The sequence below is a fragment of the Euleptes europaea genome, chromosome 9 (genome assembly GCF_029931775.1).
Source record: "Euleptes europaea isolate rEulEur1 chromosome 9, rEulEur1.hap1, whole genome shotgun sequence".
NCBI lineage: Eukaryota > Metazoa > Chordata > Lepidosauria > Squamata > Sphaerodactylidae > Euleptes > Euleptes europaea.
In genome coordinates, this window is record NC_079320.1 from 46806403 (window position 1) to 46825545 (window position 19143).

General features: G+C 43.8%; 1 protein-coding gene across 2 annotated transcripts in view; it reads left to right on the plus strand.

Annotated features, from left to right (window-relative positions):
- The first annotated feature begins 482 nt into the window (after positions 1–482).
- GUCY1B1 (guanylate cyclase 1 soluble subunit beta 1) overlaps positions 483–19143 on the plus strand; it is a 54033-nt gene continuing 35372 nt past the window's right edge. Inside the window, exon 1 of one of the 2 annotated variants that reach the window (XM_056855009.1) lies at positions 483–564. The gene's annotated coding sequence lies outside the window, so the exon portion shown is untranslated. The remainder of the gene's footprint in view (positions 565–19143) is intronic. The other variant, XM_056855010.1, reaches the window with a different exon arrangement.

Consider the following 19143-nt stretch of genomic DNA (forward strand, 5'->3'; position numbering starts at 1 on the left):
CGCGGCCGGGGGGCGGGGAGGGAAGGGTGCTGGCCAGAGCCGGGGCGGGGAGAAGATGCCCACGGGAAGGATGCGCCATGAGAGCCGGGGGGGGGGGCTGAGCTCCGGAGGGCGCGGGGGGGGAGGACGGAGGGGCCCCACCCAAGGCCAAAGCGCCGCTCCCCCTCGGGTGGCGCTTGACCCGAAGGGAGGGGCCGTGGCTCAGGGGCAGAGCATCTGTGGGCACGCGGAAGGTCGCCGGGTCGGTCCCCGGCGGCATCTCCCGTTGGAGGGGGTGATGGGCAATTCCTCCCCCGGAGACCCTGGAGAGCCGCCGCCGGCCTGAGCAGACCGCGCGGAGTGGGATGGAGCGGGGGGTCTGATTCGGGGTCAGGCCGCTTCCCGGGACCCGCCTGCAGCGGGTGAGCCGGCGGGCATCGCCCCCTTGCTGCCCTCGCAGCCCCTCCGCCTCCCCACCGGCCCCTCTCCCTTCTCCCTCTTCTCTCGGCAGTACGGCTTCGTCAACCACGCCCTGGAGCTGCTGGTGATCCGCAATTACGGCCCCGAGGTCTGGGAGGACATCAAGTAAGTCGCCCGCCCGCCCGCCCGCCCGCCGGGGGGAAGGGGGGTCTGCCTCGGCCGCTTCCCACGGCCCGCCGGGCGCAGGGGGCAGACCTCTCCCGCCGCCCCCTGGCCTGGCCGCGCTCCCCGCCTCGTGGGAAGAGAGGCGGCCGGCCGGCTCCGTCCCCTGCCCGGGCTGGGAGGCTGGTGGGAAAGCGGAGGCTCCCCGGGGAGGAGGCTCTCCAGATGCACCTTTCCCCCATCCGGATTCCCAGACCTCTGCATGGGGGCTTGTTTTTGAGTTTTGAGGGTTTGGATGGGGGAAACGGGCATCCAGAGAGCGGCACATCCAAGGGAAAAAAAACAACCCCATGCATAAATGGGCATTATTGGGGAATAATCTGTAGGCTGGAAGGTTGAGCCAAAGAGAATCGACTTTCAGCAAACGTCCAGCAGGGGTGTTGGGGTGGTCCCAAGACCACCAAAATGTTATTCCCGCACAAGCGTTCTGGTTCTAGAGCCCACTTCTTCAAGCCCTTCAAGGCCTTTAAGGTGCTATAGGATGGCTCTGTAGGATTACTGTTTGTTGTAACTCCTACTAGGAGAACTGCCTGATCCGAAACAGAGTAACTCTTTCCTAAACCGGTGTATTTGGAAAAGTGTAACTCTGGGTTGTGCCCTGACCTGGATGGCCCAGGCGAGCCCGATCTCGTCAGATCTCAGAAGCTAAGCAGGGTCAGCCCTGGTTAGTCTTTGGATGGGAGACCACCAAGAAAGACCGGGGTTGCTGTGCGGAGGAAGGCGCTGGCAAGCCACCTCTGTTAGTCTCTTGCCATGAAAACCCCAAAAGGGGTCTCCAGAAGTCGGCTGAGACTTGACGGCACTTTACACACACACACAACCCTGGGTTGCACCGTGACACAGCTCCCCTCTGGAGTGCTTGTCAATGCAGGTTCTTCCTTCTCACAAGCCATGGGGCAGAAATGCCATGACATTGGGGTTGCAAAGCACAATATGGGAGAACTATTCTGGTCCACATTGTACCATCTGCATAAGATGACAGCCCTGTACTGTGTGTTAATTAATCCTCAGGTATGATTAACAACACTACCCGGCTATTCTAATTTAGAACCCAAACCACAGGTGACAGTTCCAGCATCACCCATATGCATACACAAAAACCACATGGGGAATAATCCTGTTAACGTGACCAGCTGAGTTAAAGAGGGATAATGTTGTTGGGTAACTTTATTTGTTTATTTGTTTACTTCATTTATACCCAATTTTCCTCCGCAATGGGGACCCAAAGTGGCATACATCTTTCTCCCCTTCCCCTTTTAATGGCGTAGTACAGGACTCGGATGGTATTTTGTCCAGATGGATAAACACCGAGAATAAGAGAGCATTCCTGGGTATTTCATTTATATAAAGGGCAACGGCCTCTGAAATCGAATGCAGCCGCCTGTAAAAATTATACAGGACTTCATGGAGAGTCAAGGTGACAGGAGCAAAGCTGTGAATATGGCCGTCTAGTGGACCTGGTGGGTTCAGATTTAATTCTAACTTGTTCCGATGGAGTCTCATTTGTACCTTTATACTGTATATACAATGTCATATGTGTCAATCCTCATACTTGCTTTCTCTATGCTGTGTTATCCTGGTTTATCATTTCCGTTCTCTGTGCTACCAAGTTGCTACACTTAACATGTTTTCTGTAATGTAATGCCACAATCAGTGATGGAATGTGTGCCCTGTGATCCTCTTTCCTCTCCCATACATATAAAACATGCGCCTCTCAGCATCACTTTTTTCCATGTGTCACACTGTCTCTGCCACCACTGCATACCTTCTGTGAGCCAAACTACATGGCTGACACAGGTCCAAACTGTGACGGCCAATGCCATTTTAGAGGAAAATTTAGCTGCTTAAAAATTGTCGCAAGGCCCTGATCCTGATCTGGCCCACAGAGGTGCAGCAACAAGCGATGTTGGTTTCCCCTTCTGGGCTTTTTAAAGTGCTAAAACAGCCCCCCTCATGGCTGTTTCAGCACTTGAAAAGACATGAGGAGGGGACAAGATCGTCTGGTACTGCTGCGGCGTGGGCCTCACAACCATTTTAAAATGGTTAGATTTTCCTCTAAAACGGTATCATTGGCCACGAGGTGGACTCCTGTGTGCCATGACATGTAGTTTGGCACTGTGATTTACTTTAGTCCTTGTGATATCCCAGGTAGTGGATTGTAAATTTGCTGATAATGGTTGAAGGCATTTTACTTCAGTGAACTTGCCACCAGAAACTGTTTCAGGGAAATCAGAATAAAAAATTTGGATCATTGCTATGAGAACCAGTGCGGTGTAGTTGTAGTGTCCGACTAGGATCCGGGAGACCAAGGTTCAAATCCCAACTCTGCCACGGAAGGGTGCTGGGAGATCTTGGGTCAGTCACACACTCTCAGCCTAACCTACCCCACAAGGTTGCTGTGAGGACAGTGATGTAGGCCACTTATGAACCCTACTGGGGAGAAATGTGGGGTATAAACGAAGTAAGTAAACAAATGAATAATGGCAAAGTTAATTTGGAACAATTGTAGAAGATTAGGTGAAAATTAATGCTATTCCTAATACTTAGTGATACATTCAAATACAGCTTTAAACTTTTGTATTCATCTGTATCATCATGAAGGGTCTCCAAAATACATTAGTTAACTTTTAGGAGCGGGGAAGGATAAGGTGGTCCAGTTAACAAAGGCTGTTTCCTCATTTGAGTGGGGAAAGGCATCCTCTCTGTAGAAGCAGGAGCAAATGGGGTGGAGATGGTGTCTGCATGCTTTTGCCCCTGTGCTCTCCTTTCCCCTCTACCCCACCCATTCCCCTTGTGATCCACTAAGCACTGAGGCTACCGCAGTTGTGTGGCCTTCCTTGCTAGGTGATACATGTGAGCTGCAGTGCTCAAAGCACTGTGGCTCAGCTGAGGGGGGTGAACAGTTAAAAGGCTTAAAGGGGGGGCGTAGAACTTCACTCCACCTCTCATATGGATGCTCTGCCCACAGTAACTCCATTTTCCCCTTTGAGGCAGCTGAAAGTACGTGTGCTGTGTACGTTGTGTTCAGAATGAGCATGGCCGTGTGTAGAAGCTTCCCAAAAAAGTGGAGGGATCTAGCTGGCCTAGGGTTGCCAGCTCTGGGTTGGGCATACTTGGAGATGGAGCTTGATGGGCGGGTGTGTTTAGGGAGTGGAGGGACTTCAATGGGGTATAATACCATGGAGGTCGACCTTCTAAAGTGGCCGTTTTCTCCAGGTGAACTGATCTCTGTTGCCTGGGGACAGTTGAAATCCCAGGGGATCTCCAGCTACCATTTGGAGGTTCACAACCCTAAGATGGTCCAAAGGGGGAAAACACCTATATGGAAGTGTTCAAAGCCTCCTTGAATGTGGTCTGGCCAGCAGAATAGATGGCGCAGCCAGGTGCAGCAAGCCGAAAATGCTATTTTCTGAAAAACCCTGTGAAACCGCTCTGAGGGGTTTAATGGGACTGCACCACCAATTTTGCAGACACAAGTTGGCGCCTGCAAAAGGGGGTGTTCCTTGGGTGAAAAGGCTTAGGGGGCAGACTGAAGTCGATTTCACCCCCAGTAATGCCCCCTTTGGCACCAGTGCATGCCCCGGCGCTGGAGCTATGCTCATACAGCAGCAGCGCCCAGGCGAGGAGCTGCCTTGCTGCTCCCTGCCGCTGTCATCAGTTGCCCTGTACTGGCATGGATGCCACTTTAGATGGAAGTGGCATCTACATCAGTGTAGGAATCACACCACCTCCAGATGCATTTCGTCACCCTCTTAAGGATTGCTCTGCCCTTGTCCAAGTAGGATTTAAATGATCCCAGAGATATCTTTCTGTGTCATCAAAAGGCCAGAAACTTAGTAGTTTTTTTCTTTCTTCCTGCTAAAATTAGGCGGCTACTGCTGCTGTGTTTTGTAACTTATAAATAATTTCAACATAATTTAAAATGTCATAATTTGAAATAATGTTAATAAATGAACTGATACACATGTACCTTATATATTACACATTATTGATTTATGGCCCTTTGTTTCCATGGTGGGTACCAGTATTGTGTCCAATGAAATAAGCCATGCAAGCGCAGAATCTGAACACGGTAAAGCTTCATGTTATTGTGAATGGCATATTCCTTCCCTCTTATATAATACTCGTTTCTCTATTCCAAAGTATGTTGCAAAAATAGATAATATTTTCACCCACTATTGTTTGTTGCCCAGGGGTGTTACATCCGATGTCCTTCATTGTAATATGTTAAAGAAATACGTTCAAGTCTCAAAAGCTATTTTTAGGGTCTAGAATTGGCAGCTGCATTTGTTATGGCACTTTTTACCACACTTTTCTCCCCACTGGGAATCCAAAACAATCTACAAAACAAAATTTAAGTAAATAAACACACACACACACCCTGAAAGTAGAATAAACTACAGTAAATAGTGTGTGCGTGTGTGTAAAGTGCCGTCAAGTCGCAGCCGACTTATGGCGACCCCTTTTGGGGTTTTCATGGCAAGAAACTAAGAGAGGTGGTTTGCCAGTGCCTTCCTCTGCACAGCAACCCTGGTATTCCTTAGTGGTCTCCCATCCAAATACTAACCAGGGCTGACCCTGCTTAGCAGCTGAGATCTGACGAGATCAGGCTAGCCTGGGCCATCCAGGTCCGGGCACAGTAAATAGTACAATAAGAATAATAAAGACTACAAGAAAGTACAAAAGACGGCATCCTGGGCTGGTCCTAGAACCACACGGCTGAGTCATTCAGGGCCACTGGCCACAAGCCCTGTCCTCTTGGCCTTCAGCTCATTACCAGAAGACTTAGGGTTTAATACCTGCACACTAGAAGGGAAGCAAAGCTCAGTCCAGATGTTACACAACTGGCAGAATTCTCAATCATTCCCCTCCCTTTGCTTCCTGAGACCCCAAGGGCTTCTGTCACATAGTCATTAAACCTTGAAAGTGTTTGTTGTATGCCCATCCAAAATCTAGAATCTGAAAGCACATTTGTGTCTTTGCACCTGACAAATCATCATGAAGATAGCAGTCTTTATTTGAGGAGTTGGAAATTATTGTTCATTTTCATGCATACAAACATATTTCCTAAGCACAGGTTAAAATCTGTAATGCATGAATTTAGATTGGATATTACTGAAAATAGATCTGGACATAATTTTTAACTCACTTCTCCAAGCAGCATGAAATATAACAGTTTTAAAAAATCCAAATTTTAAACAATGCACCTGTAATTTAAAAATGTCCGGTCGGTTTTTATCTGCCAACCAGGACAGGAGTCAAAAGAATAGCTGATCGCCGCAAGAGGTGTGACTGACTCTGAAGCATTGTTCTATTATTCAGTTGTTTATCACAAGTATTCGCTTTCTTTTCTTCTAATAATTTAGGTTTTATCAGGATAGTCTGGATTTTAAAATTAGAATATGCCTTTCTGCTATTTTTAAATGATTTAAATAACAGGACTCCTGCAATTTGGCTGGCTACATGGGTGTGGAATGTTATTTTCCATAAATGGTGAAATGTTTAAAGGTGATTGATGGCATTCTGGCATATTTTCCTGAAATCTTTTAAGCACATGACTGTGTTTACCAACAAGTCATCTGTTCAAAGCCACAGTTGCCATTTTATCCTAAACAAGTAATTATTTCTTCTTCCAGACTATATGTACAGTAAGGGACAAATGACTCACTGTGAGATTAATCTTTCATTTACCCCTGAAAACTTTTTCCATAACAGATAGAATTGTTATGTGAAGGAAAATTAGTATACCTTAAATCTGTTTTCATTCATGGCAATTCGTTTCACATTGAAATCACTGCATTTCATTGAAGAAGGACGTGTCAGGATCAATAGGGTACAATTTATACTGCTTGTCTCTATCTGGAATGTATTGGCCATGCCCCAAAGGTCCCATGGCAAGCAGAGGTCCAGAGAATGGATAGTGTTCGATGCCCTAAAAATGGCAGAATAACCTGGGCCCCAACAAATGTGCCAAAAAGGGAAACTTGGATGTAGCATGCTATCTGACTAGGGAGGAAGTATCCGTATTTGTAGCATCCAGAACCCTTACAGATTCATTTGGTTCCATATTCTTCTTCAGTGATGCATGCACTACTGCACTAGCAAAATTCCACCTTCCAATAACTGGGAGCAAGTTTTAGACACAAGCTTTCTCTCTCAAGAATATCTGCCATCTAACAGCACATTCCTGAGCTCTAAGGGCAAAAGCCCTTAGGAGGCCAGGAAGGCACTGCAATGGCGTCCGGGCCCCCCATGCTGGCGTCCGGCCAACTTACGTCGGCGTTAGTGGCCCGAATGCTGGCGGGGAGGTCTGGTCACTGCTGCGACTGCCTCCCCGGGACACCGACAGGGCCTTCCTCTGGCATCCGAATGCTGTCAAAGCCCGCACCAGCATCCTGGGAGGCATTCCCAGGGCATCCCGGCATCCTGGGAGGCATTCCTGGGGCATTCCAGCACTGGGCTGGGGGAGGAGCTGCCTTTAGGCAGCCTCCTATGCCCTTTCAGGCCGGGAACGCCCTTTTTTTTCCCTATGAAGGGTTGCACGGATTTTTTTGTGCTGCTGGGAGGTTTTGGCGAGGCCGAAACCTCCTTTGGAGGCAGCGCAGCCGCGTTGCCTCCAAAGGCTGGTGCAGGCATTCCTCTCAGGAATGCACTGTTAGTGAATGAGATGGACGAAAAATAATTGAAATAAACCGGGGCAAGATGGAACATCTAGCACTTGAACTCTAACTTAGTATTTAAATTAGCAGCAAGGGAACAGAGCTGGATTTGACCCATTTGTGTGAGCACTATATGGTAAACCTATTGTCATAGTCACAGGATGGACCTGCTTCCTATGTGGAGGCACTAGGTTCTTTACTTCTCTTAATATCTTTACCAATGGCACTGCAGAAGAATAATTTTTGCAACCAACCCTGTAGAAAGATATTTTAGAAATGATCTACATACACATGTCCTCAGCAATTCACGCTCTTCAGTATTGGCTACTGCAGTAAAATCAACATAAGTCAAATGAAAGTTGTTACAGAATCAATAGGGCACAATTGCCCTTTCTGAGCATTAGGCAAAGCTTATGGTTGTGGCTCTGCATGACAATTTCATTGCCTTACCCAAACTGGAAGAGGCTGGTTGTGCCTGAAGTTACAGAGCATCCGCTTAGTGCTTTAAGCAACTGTCCTTGTCCCTGTTGTGTCACTGTGGTGATCAAGTATTGATTACTTGTATTGATTACAAGTATTGATTACACAAGTGCTGCTTTCTGATGAGAAATAAAGCGCAAAACGCAACTAGTTAATCTGGTTTCAGGAAAAGGATTATAGCAAGTAAAGTTGAATAGAAAAATGTTGTTCTCCCTAAGCAAGAAAAGGAGTAGTTTGCAATGGGATTTGTCTAATGGTAACATGCCTTTTTGCATCTTTTTAGTGTAGCAGTCTTTATTTTTACTTAAAATATTTATATCCCCGCCTTTCTCTTTTATTCTAGGAAACCAGAAGAGTATTTTACAAATGATTTTGTAAGCAGAAACCTTGTGAACTAGAGCCCACTTCTAGTCCATAAAAGCTTATGCTGCAATGAAATGTTGTTAGTTTTTAAGCTGATGCAAGACTCCTGTTTATTTTTGCTGTAGCAGTCCAACATGGCTACACCTCTGGAATGGTTTTGTGACATTCTGTCAGCTTAGGCTTCTTTTTTTTTTCTTTTGCATTTGTGGAATACTTGGTTTATCCAAGATATGCCAACACAACAAATTGTGCTTTCTTAACAAACACCAGCAGTGTGCCCCTGACAAGCTGGTGCTCTGAACTGACTGTGGAGACACAAGGGAAAACTTGAAAGTGCTGTATTTACTTTACGTCTCAAGTACTCAGAGGCAATGTTGGGTTTGATTTTTTTCCCCAAAAGAAAGATAGCATAATAAAGTTAGACAGAGTAGGGTAACATTCACATTAATTCGATTCCACTGAAATTTTATAAATTGGAAAGGATGAGTCACAGCCTGCAATAATTTTTTAAAATACATTTTTGTCCTGTGGCTGTCCTAGAACTAAGCAAGGGGCAGACTCAGACCACAAGTATGTCAGCAAACAATTTGACAGAACCAGTCCTTTTGTTAGGAGAGGCCTGTTGGGATATTCATTTTCATGTTTCTTTGAAACATTTTCCAGCTGTAGGCTCTTCCAGCTATAGCTGGGTCCATCAGCAGCTGGCAGAAATATTCCCAAGAATTCACTTCCATTGCCAAGGAGACAAGAACATTTGCTTACAGTTTTGTTATGCATCATGTTCTCTCACATGCACCGTTTGTATGTAAGGTTAATAGTGGTAGATAATTTTCATCCAGAACGTGTCAACATAAGAAATCCATTTATGAGGTCACTTTGATTTTGTTACAGAGGTTCACTAAAAGAGAAAGAGAGAGAGAGAGGGAGAGATGTGGATCCTATGGAAGCACAAGCAGAAGGATCTTGCAGAGGTGGATCCTCATCTTCCCCCAACAGTCCCCTACACACCTCAAAAATTATCTGCTGAGAGTCAGGGGACCCTTGTAAACAAGATGAAGCACACTTTGAGGACTGCAATAAGGAAGGGAAATTGGATGTCACTGTCTTCTGTCTCTTCTGATGGTGGAGAGCTTACTCCACTTCACCAGAAGGATCTAATTCACAGTTAGGAGGTGCTTATTGACCCTGCTGTGTTTCTGGATGCCATATCAAGACTATGGCTAGCAGCTGTTTCTAACAGTTGTGCCTTGAATGTTGATTGTAAGGACAAGGATTATAGACAGTTATTCATGCTTTGGCTGTTTCCTGGACTGGGTACTGTATGGTGTTTTATGCACACCTTTAAGTTTAAGAGTGTTCAACAGCTGGAGCACAGTATTGCTACATTGCTTCTGGGAGGGGCTGTGGTTCAGAGATAGAGCATCGGCTTGGTGTGCAAAAGGTCCCAGGTTCAATCCCCAGAATCTCCAGCTAAAAGGGTAAGATGGTAGGTGATGTGAAAGACCTCTACCTGAGACCTTGGAGAGCTGCTGCCAGACTGAGTAGGCAATACTGAATGGTCTGATTCAGTATAAGGCAGCTTCATGTTATTTCAGCTTTAAAGGTAAAGGTCCCCTGTGCAAGCACCGGGTCAATCCTGACCCATGGGGTGACGTCACATCCCAACGTTTCCAAGGCAGACTTTGTTTACGGGGTGGTTTGCCAGTGCCTTCCCCAGTCATCTTCCCTTTACCTCCAGCAAGCTGGGTACTCATTTCACTGACCTCGGAAGGACGGAAGGCTGAGTCAACCTTGAGCCGGCTACCTGAAACCAATTTACGTCGGGATTGAACTCAGGTCGTGAGCAGAGCTTTTGACTGCAGTATTGCAGCTTAACACTCTGTGCCACGGGGCTCCCATGACACATATTCTTGCTTTACTGCATTGGTTGCCAGTTAGCATTTGGGAACAATTCAGGATACACACACACACACACACAATTCAGGATATTGGTATTGAGATTCTCAACTAAATTTAAATTTCTGAACCATCTGAGCTTAGCACATTGTAGGGGATGCTTTGTGCTGCACAAACCTCCTATTTCCTTAGATCAGCCCCAGACACTTCTCCTGTTCTTCCACTTGTAATGTCTCATCTGTGAATGCACAAAGCAGGACTTCCTCTGTAGTTGCACTGCAATGCTGGAAATCCTTCCCCAGAAAGGCCCACCTATATCTGAAAGCTGGAAACATTTTCTCCCTGCCAGCATAGCTTTAATGCTTCTGTTACTTTTTATTGTTTTATATGCTATTTGATTGTAAACTATATTGAGTGCAAACAACAGAAAATCAATTCAGAAGTTGTGTAATTTGGCTTTCTCAGAATCTCCTTGAAAAGCTGATCCCAAGATTTGCAGTGAGATATGGCAAAGGCAGTATAGCTGGAGGGAAGATCTGCTGAAACTTTGGCTCTCCCCACCCCTGCATGAGTAGAACTGCCTTCTATTCATGCAAGCAGGGCTTGGGACCCATCCTAGTGAATATTTTTATTTCCTTGTTCACCCCCTCCATAAAGAGAATTCATGATTTAAACAAAATAGTGGAGGGAAATAGCTTTGCGTCATTGAGTGGATGTTCCTGATGACTAAGAACAAAACAAATTTTCACTAGACATGTAAATTTTATTTCTTCATACTAATTCCATGCTATTATGATAACTTGATATTCACCTGCATGGTTTGTGAATCTTGCTTCCCAAATACCATGTCTGTGCAAACTTTTGAGGTTAAACCAAAGGCACACACCTTCTATTAGAGCATAAGTTTTCAAAGGAACTGTGTGGCTGCTAAATGTCATGTTTCTGTTATAATACCCAACTGTAAAATTTTACTGAGATCCCACTGGATAGAATGTACCATATCTGTAGACTGTATTACTGTTTTTACAAAAGAAATGCAAGTGTCCTTTCTAAGTAGAATTCTTTTCATTGGGTTTTTTTTTTTTTTGGTATAAGAAACAACTGTGTATTTGGAAACTTAATGCACAGTTTACATATGTGAAAGCTTTGAGCGTAGACCCTTTTGAGGACACTCACCCACAGTCCAAAGAACTGGCAAAAATAACTAATTATTCTAAATTCTATAAATAGATCTATTTATTTTACACAGAAAGTCATTTCCCTGGACAGATTCCCATTTTACTTGATTTTGTTATCATGGTAATTTTTCCCACTAACCAAATGTTTACAGCATTTGCTAACTCTTTTGAAATGGGATGAGCAACACACCCTACTTAATAGTCAGGCCCATGTGGCCTATATTTGACCTACCAGTGGAGCAACGCGAAGAGCAGTATTATTGCTCCAAGATATGCTGTATTTAAATACCGGCTTTGACTAGATCATCTTGGTCAGTTCAACTACAGGTTTTTTTCTCTATTAAGGCTTAACTTGATGCCAACTGTTGATTGGGAAGACAGATATACTAAAACCATATATGTTGCCCAGTTCTGCTTCTGTGATCCAGAATAAATAGATGATCTCTTTCCTTGTTTTTATCTCCAATGTCCTATTCTTATGTCAGTTAAGAATAAATTCCTCTCCCAAATGTTGTTGGTCAAAGAAAACTGGTCTGATCTTCCAAAGCTTGACTTTTTTTTTTACTAATAGGTATCACTCAAGCCACCCAGTAAACAGTCTGTTTAGTATACATTGTGATCACAAACTAACAACTCAGTTGGTAGCCTATGCCTTAGTGTTGTCAGAATCCCATGCTGCTTTTGTTCAGCCCTGTGTCATCAGTTATTTTTATGATATGATGAAAGCTGGTCAAATGCTTTTCTTCCTTTCTCCCCACCTTAACTGCCTTTGGCTGTATGGAAATAGATGTGAACTTAAACAATATGCAATCAAAATAATGTTGGCAAGCAGACCTTTCGCCCGGGTGAGAAAAAGTTGTACATAATATTTTCCTCTGCTACACATAATTATTGATTCAGGAGCCCTCTCCTCCTTGGCTCCTGGTCATTTCACCAGCCTTCTTTTGTAGAGTAGCCCATGGCCTTGACTGTGGCTTGCGCTGTACATCTGCTACATAGAATTTGGGCCCTGTTCTCAGTTTCAGTATTTATTTTAGTTGCTAGTATAATCCTGCCCAGATGGGTGAAATGCGGGGAAGTATTTTTATACTGCAAGGCCCATAGAGAAATGTGGTGAGTTGTTGTACGTGGGCATAGTGTGCCTTGCTCTGTGCTATCCCTTTCAGTGAAGGCTGAGCCACCTGGTGCCAAGGATGTCAGTGGTGGAGGTGAAGTGTTCGACCCAGTGAGATCCAGGTTTAATTATTTATCTAAACTATTTACAGTATAAGCCTGGCTTTCTCCCAGATAACTGGGACCCAAGGTGGGTGGAATCATGCATTTACATAGGATGAAAATCTTTGTGTCTCATCAGCTCCTAAACGAAATTGGATGGTCTTCAGCTAATGTTTTTCAGATCTTTTGTTGCAAGTGAATCAGGGCAGCAGTGGGCATCATCCATGTAATGGAAGGTGTGGATGTGGGTGAACTCTTGCTACATAATTTAGGACACTGAGTTTTTGGGCTAACCTTGTGCCTGCGGGAAACAAATGGACAGTTTTAGATAAACAGAAGAGACATACAAATGGTTTAATAATTATTTAATATCTAATAATATAATATGAGGTTTTAATTTTTATATCTTTGAATGTATCTTAAGTTAAAGTGTTTATGATTCCTGACTTCAGCACAGATGAAGTCTTTAAATGGCTTATTTCTCAGTGGACCCTCTAACCTCAATAGGACTCTTCCAATGTAAGTGATTTATAGATTCTGGGTTTTACAGATCATATATGAAACATGTTTTTTTTTCAAAACAAACAACTTCTCAATTTTTAGAAATAGATGTTAAGTTATGGCAATTGGGACTGTATTTTCAGAAAAGCACACACATAATGATCTGAATCAAATCGACCATTTCAAAATGGATTTACGGTGGTATCCATTGAGAACCTCAGGGCTGCTTCAAAACAATAGTGGCTAAAAGCCCATCTGAAACAATAACCGCCATGCAGGAAGAGCCTTGGAAATATTTTTAATGGGATGTGTTTATAAGTGGTACATATAATACACACGTAGGAAAATTTTGATTTCAAGGGGATATCACTTCTAACCAGTTAATTGTTCATGACAGCATGGTACACACCTGAATGCATTTATGTCTCTGAAGATTTGTAGCACTTTCTTTTCCCACATGTAGATTGTATCCATTCACTTTTTGCAATTGCTCTCCTGAGAGCATTCTTATCAATGAGGTTTTCCTCTTTACATTAAACATTTATTGTAGAGGATTTCACAGCAAACAGGAAATTCATTAGTCAGATAAGATGTCAATGTTATATGTCACAAGATTTAACATCTTCTAATATTAGCAACTCTTCTCCTAACTGTGATTGATGCTGAATAGCGGGAAAGTTCAATAGTGGCATAACTTGCAGCCCATTCCTGAGAGCTGCAGCAGCAGGGGATGGCGTGGCTGCGGCTCTGCCGCAGTGCCTCCAATAATGTTTTGTGGCTGCTGCAAGGTAAAAAAAAAGGGGGTTTGTTTCTAAAACCCCGAAAATGGGGGGGGGGGGAAGCCCCATAGAAAACAGCAATGCTGCACAACTAAAAAGGTGGCGCAGCATTGCCATTGCTTTAGGGAGCCTTCCCGGGCTGAAAGGGGTTAGGAGGCTGCCTAATGGCAGCTCCATCACCCGGAATGCTCCGGGAATGCCTCCCGGGACACCAGCTTGAGGACTTGCACTGGGAGGACACCGGTGGGAGGCCGCTCTGGCGTCTGAGGGTCGGCATTTGCTGAAAAGCAAATCCTCAGATTGCGTCCTGATGTTCTCAACCTTGGCATCAAGGAACATACATCTAATCGATTTCATGGCCTTCATTATAGGTTATGGTATTAGGTTCAGCGATAGATAGCTTGATGGATAGATGAAGCATGACTCAATATCTTTACTAAATCTGTGGAGCTGCTCTCTAATATTCCAGTATTTAATGATAGCTTTGAGGATGTATTCAAATCTTTATGGAAATTCTAGCCTTTAACTACAGAACACTAGGAAATGTGTTGTGATTTTCTTAATATGGTGATTGGAAACTAGCCTGGGGTATCAATCTTTCATCTGCAGCTGCTGTAGTTGGTTTGTCATAAAGTTTGTGGTGGTATAGTAGAGAGTTTTTCCCCATCAATCTGTGGGAAGATTTCTTTGAAAACTGTTTCCAAATAAAACAGTGCTGAAAAATGAGGTGACTGGTTCTGTCAGCTTAATGCTTTTATCAAAATACGATGTGCTGACTAGATGAATGTACAGAAACTGAATAATCCTATATAGTAAGGCACAGGGCACTTATCTCTCTTTAGAAATGGTACCCCTTCTTGCAGAATATATCATACAAGCTGGGGGAGGGGGCTATCATTACCAGTGGAGAATAAACATTTTGGACATTTCTTCCCCATAGCCACTTTGGGTCCCCATTAGGGAGAAAGGCGGGATACAAATTAAATAAATAAATACCACAATCTTTTTTTTTTTAACTTTTTACTAACTGTCAAATGCACCCAGAGTCCTTTGCCTCCTAGAACACGCTCAGTCCTCATTAGTCCATTTGGACAGATCATTCTTCTGAGTGATTTGTACATTCATATTTTTCTGCATGCCTGGGGGAGTCTCCCATGCGTGTAGAAACCACTGCCTTGCCTGTGGATAGTGTTTTGTTACCTTGTCATTGGCATGCCACCCAATTTACTATTCGATATAATTATTATATATTTCAAATTAACTACCTATCAAGAATTTGAAAATATGTTTCCTCTTGAACCACTGGTAGTGGGAAACAATTTAAACCATGGACAAATATTTGGCAGCTCTTTTCATGTGCTAAATTGTTTTGATATATATTACCAGATTATGAGAATGAAAAAAAGGAACAGATCAGTCCCATAACTTCCTTGTGGATTATGAAATAATGCTTCCAAAATAGCAGGTATCGGCCACTGAAATAATAAAGGCTAGACCCCAAGTTTGCTATTTATATTCCACAGGCTTCATCTGTGGAACATCAAGGCATTTTTCATTCGGCTTACACTACCCTGTGCTGTTCTGTCTCTCAGACAGGAAAAAGAACTCGATTCAGCTCTGAGAATCTGGATGATAGCAGAGTTCTGATATATTTGGTCATGCAAATTATGTCATGCTGAAAGAGTTACAAATCCTAAGCACTCTCACTATGAAGCCATTCCCACTGAAGCATTACCCCTCTCATTTGCTTGATGTTCTCTTCAATCTCTTTTCTTCCAATTAACTGTGCAAAGTTACTCCAGTCTAAGTCCATTGATTTCAGTGGGTGTAGGCTGGAGTAATTCTGCATAGGATTACAGTGTAAATCTGGTTTTCTCCACCTTCCTCTAGATTTTTTTCTAGCTTTCTTTCTGCTCCTCTTTTTGGATTTCATAATTCTGGCAAAGAGACAGACAGCATGGGGTGCATTGACATAGCTTGGGTTACAGTAGTATGGTCAGGTAAAAGAGCAAGCACTGATCTGTCTATTCACGCTTTGGGAATAAGGTGAGAAGTATGCACACAGATAAATTATGACAACTAATCCTACAGAGGTTTATGCTGCAGATTGCACACTACAATCATCTGACTTATTAGGCTAAGGGATGGAGTAGCTTGCCAGGCATTCCTAGCTCATGGTAATTGTTAAGCCCCATTAAAATCAGCAGGAAAGATTTCAACATGTAATCAGTTGCCCAGTCCTAACAGTTACAGCCGTCTAAACCCATTGAATTCAACTCTGTTTAAGATTGCACTGCTATTCTGATACTGCAAACAATAGAACTTAAAAATTCTTGTTGGTAGGATGATGCCACATGAAAGTAATCTCCATATCAGAGTTTTATAATTAAAAAATGTTATGACACAAGTGTAGAGAGTGAACTTTGGCATCTTAATAAGTTTACTGAGGGGCTGAACTACCATTTCCTTCTGATGTTAAGTCAATCTGGGATTCTCCTCATCTTTATTTATACTACCCTTTAAATATGCTGTTAAAAATAGACATTAATACAATGTTACAGCCCATTCCTGAGTTTGGGGCCTGAATGGGCTTAGGAGGTGGTGTGACCCCTATGCCGGTGTCCATGCCACTTGTACCGTGCAAACTAGCATGGACTCCAGCGTAGTGCCATTTACGTTGGCCTCCTTGGACACTTAAAAACGGCAGCAGCGTCCTTGTGACGGCCATGAGGATGCCATCATGTCTAGTTGGGCTTTGTGTAATATGCAGATTGGCTGTAAGAACACTTTAGCTTCTGTGAGATAAAATGTTTTGCTAGAACTGTGTGAGATTAATATTTTTTAGGCCAGCAACATGACTTCCACCCCCTAAGAAGGATTTTTGTAAGCATTGTGGCTGCTTAGCCCTTAATAGCATTTTTCATTATCATTCAGTTTATGAACATATAATTCACAGCTTCTCCCTTTAGACTAATGCAGAATTTTTCATTCTTTCAGGATTGCCTAAGATGCAAGTCTAATTTTTTATTGCTTCTCTGGTGCCTGTTTTTCATGAGAAAAAAATAGCATTTTACATTATTTCATGCTGTATTCCCCCAAAAGGAAGATGACTGTTTAAACCTTTTTTTGGCTTCCTACAAAGGGCAGGGGTCCTTTTCCACTAGGATATACAGATCCACTGAGTATGAGAGGTGATTCATTGTGCACATGGAGAGAGCTTTGGCAAAAGTGTGCCAACTCATTCAGTAGGCAGGAATGGCAGCGAAAGCAGTGCTGAGTATTAGGGTTGTGCATATTGATATAGACCCGAACCAAAAATAAATCCACAATTAGCCGTTTCTGCAATACTCGGGATTCGGAGCCAACTTGGTCTGACCAACCATCACCATTCAGTGAGTTAATCTGGATCAAGCATAAGGGTTATTTAAAAGACGGGGCTCACCCGGTCCCTTCCAGAGGGATATACCCTCCAACTAAAAAGAACCGGCTTCGACAGCTCCTCACATTACCAGGCTTACGAAGGAGACTTCCTCACCCGCACAGATGAGCAGTCTCCTTCAGAAAAGCCCCCATGGTCGAGACTTCAGCTGGTTCTAATATCACAACCCCCTCTCCATGAAAACCAGCTTTTAAAAAGAAGGTTGCCCCAAGTAGTGGCTTTGTTTCCCCGCACCGTGACCATCTCTTGAAATCAGATTTTTGATGACTGTAATAAAGGACTGTTCACAGGATGTCATTTGCCACCCAAAGAAATGTTTTCCATGCCTTTTCTTGCATGTAAGCCTTTCCCCTCAGTTTTGGGGCTAATTTGCTTGGACATCATGCTATGCGACCCAGATACAAAGGGAGCCCCAGACGTTGAGGTGCCAACCTGCCAATCAGCTCTTCCCGCCAGTCCTTGGCAACGCTGAACTTCTGAACCTGACAACTGATGGACAGCTCGGCTTGCAAATGCCTGGAGGATGGGGGTGACCCCTTTGCTGGCCCATAAAATTGGACCCGCTGTCCTAAAGTTCACCAAACTTCGATGACCATCTAAGCAGAATCCCTTGCAGCCACTCTGCAAATTTGGTGACTCTACCTCCAAAAATGCCCCCACAGGAGCTTCCAAAAAATCCCCATAGACTATAATGGACCCCCCTTTTTTTGGTAAACCCTGAAAAAAAGCCAAAATATCCTTTTACCAGTATGAGTATTTGGCTTATTCTGGGTTTACCGAAAAAATCGGGCCCAATAAACCCGAACCCAAAATTTACTTTTTTCCCCCTACGACCCTACTGAGTATGCAAATACTGCTCTGTGTTTCAAGGGGAGAGAGAAAGAGTTGGGTGGACTCCAGCTAGCTTTAGCAACTGCAGCAGCTAACAATACACAGAAAAAAAGAACCAAAAAGAAGGGAGGGGAGGCTTCCACTGGTCAAGCAGGTATTCTCTCTCTGCTGGATGATCTTTTGCCCAGCTCTAGCCCCAATAATCAGGTTAAAAGCTGAAGGATAAGAGCCTTTGGCACTTCCCCTTCAGCTCACAACTCTTCTCATGCCCAGGACTTACATATCTGTGTGCATAGAGGAGACCATGGACTGCTAAAAAAAACAAATCAGTGGGTTATAGATCAAATCAAGCCTGAACTGACCCTAGAAGCTAAAATGACTAAACTGAGGCTATCGTATTTTGGTCACATTATGAGAAGGCAAGAGTCACTGGAAAAGACAGTCATGCTAGAAAAAGTTGAGGGCAGCAGGGAAAGAGGAAGACCCAACAAGAGATGGATTGACTCAATAAAGGAAGCCACAGCCCTCAATTTGCAGGATCTGAGCAAGGCTGTCAAGGATAGGACATTTTGGAGGACTTTCATTCATAGGATCGCCATGAGTCGGAAGCGACTTGACGGCACTTAACACACACACACACACACACACAGAGGAGAACCAACCCAGTGAGATGTTACATTTCTGTGCTAATTTTTTTAATGCTGTCAAGTCACAGCTGACTTATGGCGACCCCATAGGGTTTTCAAGGCAAGGGATGTTTGGAGGTGGTTTGCCATTGCCTGCCTCAGCACCACGACTCTGGTGTTCCTTGGAGATTGCCCATCCAGATACTGTGTTAACTAGGAACTGTTTATTTACAAAGCTACCAGAAAGATCTGGGGAAAATTTAGACTGTGCAAATAAATTACCTCACTATTCCTTGCCCAGCTCCTCCTGCGCTCTGTATAGAACAGCAAAATGGCTATAACTAAAAAAAGTGTTGTTTTATTGGCATAAAGTGCTGCAAAGCTGCTGCATAAAGCATGCTTCTTGAAAATGTGAAAAAACAGCATAATGTAATGTTAAACCAGCCTTCAGATTTGGAGCAGTGCAGATACATCTTCTTTTATACCACATGACATTTCCTGAACAAGTAAAGTTAAGCTGTAGTCAAAGAGGTTTGAGCAGCTCTCCACAGTAGG